The sequence below is a fragment of the Mustela putorius genome, unplaced genomic scaffold (genome assembly GCF_011764305.1).
Source record: "Mustela putorius furo isolate JIRA1106 unplaced genomic scaffold, ASM1176430v1.1 tig00000081_pilon_pilon_pilon, whole genome shotgun sequence".
NCBI lineage: Eukaryota > Metazoa > Chordata > Mammalia > Carnivora > Mustelidae > Mustela > Mustela putorius.
In genome coordinates, this window is record NW_025421272.1 from 2,288,546 (window position 1) to 2,296,746 (window position 8,201).

The 8,201-nt window shown below is 42.8% G+C and overlaps 1 pseudogene; it reads left to right on the forward strand.

Annotated features, from left to right (window-relative positions):
- The first annotated feature begins 7,187 nt into the window (after nt 1-7,187).
- Nucleotides 7,188-7,793, forward strand: LOC101679227 (annotated as a pseudogene).
- The last annotated feature ends 408 nt before the right edge of the window (nt 7,794-8,201 follow it).

The window sequence follows — 8,201 nt, forward strand, 5'->3', positions numbered from 1 at the left end:
CTGCTGAAAACCACTGGGCTCTCAGGGCTTTGGTCCATAGTGAGGTAGGTGTGTTGTGATCAGCAGGGGCCATTGTGGGACTGCCCTGTTGTCCCCAAACAGTTGCTCAGTGGGGACCTTTCACTCAAGGGAGCCTGGCCTGTGTGCTGGGCTCTGTGCTCCTTGATGTGTACTCAGCAGCTGTGTCCTCTCTGGTCTGGCGCAGTCCCCTGAGCAGGAACTTGTGTGTAGTCTTAGCAAACTAAATACTCTTCAATGTGTGGTGTGAACTGAGATCCTGCACCAGGGCTCATGGAGGGGCTAAATAGTCACTGGATGGATCCCACTTGCATGGATAGGCCTTCCTGTGACAGAGGATGGATAATAAAAAGAGGTCTGGGCCAGCACAAACCACTCTGGGGATCAGGGGTTGTATCACCATGGTGTGAATACCTGTCCTCCTTGTATTCCTGTCTCACTAGACAGGTAAGGATATTGGGTGGCCCAAAGGGCTCTTTCCATGCTCAGCACTTGAGAATTTTTTCCACCATTCCAATGCCGCCACTCTTGAGTGTCTGTGTTTGCAGTTTTCCTGTCCCAGCCTGTGTTGACCCAGCTGACCTCCCTCTCTGTATCTAGGGAACAGAAGCCAGATTCACATGCAATCTCAGCAGTGGATTCAGTGTTGGCAATTATATCATGTTCTGGTACTACCAGCAGCCAGAGAGCCCTTCCTGGTATCTCCTGTACTGCTACTCAGACTCAATTACAGTGCTGGGATCTGATGCCCCCAGCTGATTCTCTGGATCCAATGATGTCTTGGCCAATGTAGGACCTCTGCTCATCTCTGGGATGCAGTCTGAGAATGAGGCTGGCTATTCCTGTGCTACAGAACATAGCGGTGGAAGCAGCTGTCATTACTCACAGTGTTGCAGACACAGAGGAAGTGATACAAAAAAATCCTTTGGCTCATAGGCTTTATCTTTGAGCCTCTTTAAATGAGAAGCTTCTCTGGAAGCTCCTGGAGGGGCGACTCCTCTGTGGAAGATGTGTCTTTGAGGAGGAAGGAGTGAAACCAAGATTATGCTGTTACCTGAGACAGTGCAGGAGCTTCCCAGAAGCACACCCAGCTGAGGGAATTGAGCCCAACTGCTCATGCTCCAGGTCTGGAGAACTTGATCAATGCTAAATACCTATATATGAAAAGCATAGCCCTTCCTCCCAGTTGTGTCTCCTTACTACTGTCAATAAGCAGAAATGTACTGTCCATTTCAGGATCCTTCTATCTAGAGTAAGAATCCCCAGTTGAGCCAGATTAATAGGAGAAAATCAAATTTAATACTGTACGTATGGGAATCCACACAGAGAAGGAAATCCCAACCTTACTCAGGCAAAATGAGGTATATATGTTTTTCTGAACTACACAGAAGGTAGGGTTGATTATTCAATGCAAAGAAATGGGATTTATAGACAGAGGAATGGGAGTAAATGTTTGGTAGACAAATGTGTGTGGATCCCTTGAGAAACAATGGAACACAGAGGACCCCTACCAAACAGGCCTTGCTGGGTCTCTCCCTGTCTTCCCCACCTAGTTCATGTCCTAGTGTAGTTGACTGTGGTGGGAGATCTGTTCCCAGAGGAGTTGCTCTGCTTAAATTCCCTTAGTCCATTGAGGGGGAGTTAAAGGGCTTTTCCTGAGACTGCTGGGTTTTAACTGTCTTTGACCTCAAAATAATCTTCATGCCATAGGCATCCTTTGTGGAGTGCCCTGCCCTTACCCCCTACAGTTCTCTCTTCTAATTCTTCCCTGAAGTCTCATACATTCACAGTTGAGCAGGGAGATTGTTTCATCTTGTTGACCTAGTTTCTTAGTCTGAAAGCAGGTCAGTTCAGTCTATCTCATTTCAGGTGTCTGTGATGCAGATAGGCTCTCAAAAAGTCCATATTGGGGAAGCAATCAGATAATTGACCAGCTGCATTTTTATAGAAATTAAAATGAAACATAGGCTAATGTTTGGAACAAATTATAAGCCCTGTGCCCATGTCTTGGGTGCTACTTATGCAGGTTGGGTGGGTCTGAGGACTCAGAGAGGATCCCCCAGGAGGAGCCAAGAGGTTTCTTGACTTCACACACCATAGACATCAAACATAAGCCAAAAGACAGAGATCAGGGTTCATGGAAGACATCGAACAGATGCAGAATGTCTGGGAGATTCAGAAAAGAAAAGAAAAGAGTCTCAGCTTTGCTTGGGGTCTGGAGATTTTACTGAGGATTGTGGTCTGGTGCACAAGTCTTCTCAGGCATCTGGGAACTGGTTAAAACAAGAGGGAGTCTTCCAGTGTCCTCCATAAGTCACTTATGCCCTGGAGCCAGTAGCCTCAGAGAATCAGTGGTCTGGAAAGCACTCCCCTTAGATGTTCTTTATTGAGCTGGAAGACTTCAGAGAATCTGCACACACCTTGGCCTTCACAGGGAGGATGTATTCATCTGTAAGGCCTGTGCAGGGTGGGGGTGGAGGTCCTCGCAAGAATACCATCAGGAAAAGGAACAAGAAAGACAGTCCTTCATGGGGTCCCTTCAGGATCCCTGTCTCACTGTCAGTGAGAATATTTGTAGATGTGGGTTTGGAAGCATCTTCAGATGGAGTGAGGGCAGGACATGGCAATGTGATGGCTTGCCCTGGTTTGCAGTTTGGATATTCTTGGTGGTATTTTTGAGTGGCCCATGGAGGAACACACAGGAAGATTGTCTGCATATGAGTCCCTGGGGTATTTCCCTCAGGTTACAATTTCCCTCAGGTTACAGTTCGCATGGCTTCAGGAAGATGGATGGGCTTACTTCTCAAATGATTTAGAATGTCAGGTGAGAGAGAGAAAAAAAGGAATGTCAGGTGAGAGAAAAATACAATTTTTAAAAAGATTTTATATATTTATTTATTTGATAGACAGAGGTCACAAGTAGGCAGAGAGGCAAGTAGAGAGAGAGAAGGGGAAGAAGTCTCTCTGCTGAACAGAGAGCTCGATGCAAGGCTAGATCCCAGGACCCTGAGACCATGATCTGAACCGAAGGCAGAGGCTTAACCCACTGAGCCACCCAGGCGCCTGAAAATACAATTGTTACCTTGATTACAACTAGCAGCATGTTTGACCTCTATGCTCTTAGGTCATTGCCACACACAGCCTCATATGACTGAGCTTCTGTAGAAGTCTGCCTGTGTGCTGACAAAACAGATCCTAGGAGGGAATCAATGTCCACAGTGTGTATGGAACTGTTATTTCAAGCCATTGGAAATAATGACAGATTTTCAGTGTGTAACCCCTCTGTGAATGTACATGAAGGCTTCTACACACACAGTGCAGAGATGTGCTTCCCATCTCCTCCATGATGTGGGAACCTGAGCTGAATGAGAGAGAAGTCTGGAAACATGGATCTGTCACATAAAAGAAAATACCTAGCATCCAGCAGAGAAGGAAGCATATATCATGGAGACCCATCAGACTCTGGACTTGATCCTAATCTAAAAGGAATTTCAAAGAATATATCCAAATAGAAATTTTTACACAAAAAGGATGCCAAGAACATCAAAGACAATAGTCTTGAGACATATAAGTAAAAACATGAATTAAAAGCATTGGGGAAAAAGTAGGAACACAGATTGATGACTTTTTGCTTAGTGGTTTTAGTTTTTGCTTTATTGTGCATAATGCATGCTCAAATGCTGCCCATTGAACACACACATCTTGAACATATACATCTTGATGAGTTTGGGGATATGGGACACCTGTGAAATCATCTTCAACACAATCAAGGTACTAAACTTATGCATCCCCTCCAAATGTTCTTGCGTTCTTGTGTATATGTATTTTCTTTGTTATATGAATGCATTACTTGTGAACAAGTTTCTTAACATATTTTAAAGTACATTCTATTATATTGCTAACAAGAGATGATATGCATAACTGAAACTTTCTACACATTGAGCAACAAATTTCCATTTCCCTTCCCCAGTTCCTGATAATCATTATTCTATGCTCCTCTGATTTTCCCTATTTTGAATATTCATGTGAGGGGAACCTCATAGGATTTGCCCATCACTGACTAGCAAAGAGACAGAGGGCAAAAGAGACAGAAAGAGAGAGAGAAAAGCCAGGAGAGGGACCTGGATTTCTATTCTGTTTGCACACCAAACTTTCCCCTGGTAAGTATAGCTTCCAGATGGTAGAGACTAGAGAGAATGTTCTCATTGGTCACAAAGCCAAGATAGTAGGATACAGAATGAAAAGAAGAAAACAACCTCATTCATTCTTTCTATGGCTAAGGTTTGGGTCTCTTGTAGGCGCATTTATATCTAAGGCAGATGTGCCATGGGGTTGGGGATTGTGTGGTGCTTTACAATATACCTCATTGCACTGATGTAGTCTTCAGGATGGCAAATGACCTAGTTCAGTCTAATGTGTTCCCTGAAAACTTACCCATGAGCTTATTTTTTTGAAATGAGCATTTTAACAGATTTTAAGTGTTTGACTTGTGTCACCACTGTTGTACTTTGGTTTCCAAGATGTCCCTTAGCAGCAGCCTGTGACCCACATTAGAACTTCTCCAAACTGGTTCCAGTCTGGTGAGAACCTTCCACTCATCAATCTGTGGGGATCACTGCAACAGAAGTCTTCTAGGGCCTATGTGTGCTGTCTGCCTAATGGTAAGTCCTTTTTGGACACATGACAATAAAGATGCAAAGGAAAACAAACATCATCTCTGGGAGGAAATGGAAGAATAAATATGATGGAATAAATGGTATTCTATATGATGTAATAAACCATAAACATTTGAAAATAAAATCAATGTCATCTTCAATGGCATGATTATGAAATTCCTGAAGACAAATTTTAGGAAATGTAAAAGTCCTGTACATGGAAAGCTACAAAACACTCTGAGAGAAATTAATAAAAACTTGAATAAATGGCTACATAGTCCTTGCTTGTGGCTCAAAATGCCAAATTTGGCTAAGGTAATGATTCTAAGTTTTTCAGTCTGTAGCTGGTATCAGTAGCTCCTGGGCACCAAAGAAACAAGTGGAATAACATGTCACAAATGGAGATACAAAAATTTGAAAGAAAATTTTAGAAAACAGAAAAGCACGTATTAATCTCAAGAAGTACACACTCTTACCAAATGGGGCCTGTTGTAGGAATGCAAGGGCACTTTAATAGTCCAAAATGAATCAATATAATATCTTATGTTAACCAGCTAAAGAAGAAAAAGCCATGATCTTATCAATCAATACAGACAGCGCTTTCACATAATTCAAAACCTAATCATGAAAATTAATGGGAATCAATAAATGATTAAAAATGATAAAATTTTTCAGAGAATGAGAAAACAGAACAGCACAAGTTCAGCTTGATAAAGAAAATTGTAAAGCTATACAAAACTAAAAACTATAAAACACATGCATCTCACACACACAGAGGTGAAGCGCTGAAAACTCTCCTCCTCAGGTAGGGCCAAGGCGATCATGTTCAACCTCAACGCTGCTGTTTGACATTGGACAGGATGTTCTGAGCAGAATCACAAGGCAAGAAAAACAATGAAAGGCATAAGACTAAAAAGAATAAGAAACAGTCATCCCTACTTTTAGATGAGGGAATGATCTGTAGGGAAAATACAAAGGAAGCTACAAATATATATGTAAATATATAAATTCAAAGAGCGATGAGTAGTTTGGGGAAGGCATAGATTACAAGGTCGACATCAAAAGATCATTTAGATGTGTATATGCTGGCAGTAAACACATGAAAGATAATAAAAATAACACTTAAACCCACTCTACCAGGAATTACGTAGTTGAATATTTAACAAAACATGTACAGGCCATGGATGCTGAAATGCTGGTACATGTAATCAAAGTTGATCTAAAATGATGGAGAGACATGTTCTGTTCATGAATTAGAAGACCCATATAGTAAAGATGTCAATTTTTCCCAAATTGTATGAAAGTCTAATTCCATTCCCATCCCAACAAGAGACATTGGTATGGATGGAAGATACACATGCTGGCCCAATGTAACATAATAGAAAGTACAGAAACTGACTCAAAAAGAATGCATAAGCATTTTTGACAAAGTTGCAGAAGACTTTCAGAGTTAGAAATATGGACTTTTGGAAAAGTGACTACAGGACAATCAGATATCCATAGAGAAAAATGAATCTCACCCAAAACTCTCACTTTATTTAAAAAAAAAATTACCAAGAGATTATAGACCTAAGTATAAAACATAAACTTCTAAAAAAAAAAAGGAGGAAATACTTAGGTTCTAGGGTTTGTATAAACATGTTTTATCATCTGCACAACCCATAAAAATTGGTAAAATGGACTTCATCACTGATAACTTAATTGTTTCTATTTATTTGTAAATTAGCAAGTCAATAAAATTAGCTAAAAATAGTAGATTAAAATAAAACTCAATTTTTGGACAGTAGTTGAAATCTATTGCTATAATGCACAGGAGCTGTAAAACATTCACAAGGTAAGTATATTCCAAATTGCATATCAATGCAATGATATGATGTCTGCAGTATCTTCTGCCAGGTGCCAACATTTACCACTTAATTGAGGTAAATGTTTGCATCTCACATAGATCAGGACTCCTTCTGAGAGTGAAAAATGCTACAGTAATCATGAGCAGCACTATGGGATCACATTATCCTTGATTCAGATCACTGGTGGATGAATCCACAAGAATATGATGAACCAAGAAAACAGACTGTGTTCAGGGTTTAAGGCCATGGTGAGGTGTGTGCTGTGCAGCCAGCAGGAGGTAGTGTGGGGACGGCCCTTTGAATCCTACAAAGAGGCTCAGTGAAAACCACTCATTCAAAGGAGCCTTCAACTGGAAACTGGGCCCTGTGCCCCCTGTTAGGAATTAGGGTTGTGTCCTCCCTGGCCTGGCAGAGTTCCCTGAGCAGGGACCTGTGTGTGGTCTCAGCAGGTGCTTCCTACTGGGGCTTTCCCCAGGGCTGAGTTCAACCTACCCTCCTCAGTGTGCGGTGTGAGCTGAGCTCCAGCACCAGGCCTCAGGGAGGAGCTAGGCAATCACTGGATGGACCCCATTTGCAGGGACAGCCCCTCCTTGACAGAGGATGGAGAAGAAAAGGAGGCTTGGGCCAGCCAGCCCAAGCCATTGCTGGGGCCAGGGTCTATGTCACCATGGCCTGGGTTCCTGTCCTCCTCATGTTCCTGTCTCAAATCACAGGTAGGGACAGGGCTCGGGGACACAGGGGTCCCAAATGTCTCTTCCCATTGTTCAGCATTTTGATATATTTTGTTCTGCTTTCAGTTCCATCACCCATGAGTGTCTGTATTTGTAGGTTCCCTGTCCAAGCCTGTGCTGACCCAGCCACCCTCTGTGTCTGCATCTCCAGGAACAACAGCCAGACTCACCTGCACCCTGAGCAGTGGTTTCAGTATTGGCAGCTACTGCATTTACTGGTATCCGCAGAAGCAAGGGAGCCCTCCCCAGTATCTCTTGTACTACTACTCAGACTCCATTACAGAGCTGGGACCTGGGATCCCCAGCCACTTCTCTGGCTCCAAAAAGACACCTCGGCCAATGCAGGGCTTCTGCTCATCTCTGGGCTGCAGCCTGAGGGTGAGGCTAACTGTTACTGTGCAGTCTGGCACAGTGATGCTGGTCACAGGGACACACACAGATGGGGAAGTGGGACAAATACCTCAGCCTGCTCAGACCCTTGTGCTATGACTCTCTTCCAATTTAAAATAAGTAGAGTTCACACTGACTGTACTTGGAAGTAACTTGTAGATGATGATATCTTTCTACCTAGTTTCCTATGCAATCTAAGTGATCTCTCAGAGGAAAAAATAAATAAATAAATAAAAAGACAATTAAAAACTCATGGTAATGCAGAAACTTTGCCTGCTGATTGAAAGTGTGAAAATCAGAGCCTATTGAGCTGGCATTTGTTCCCTCTTTATAAAGACATAAACTTTCCTTAGTTTTCCTGCTCAGAGCCGAAAGACCATCCCAGCAGGCAGATAGTGTTCCATAGCCTGGACCCTGTTCCTCCAGGGCTCAGAGCAGAGACCTTCCTTCCCTCCAGGTCCTGTGCTCAGGGATGGCTAAGCTCTGTGTCTCAGGAACAAGGCACTAAGGATGGTGCAGAGTGAGGACTCAGAACAGGAGGCATTCCAGGTTCACAGCTG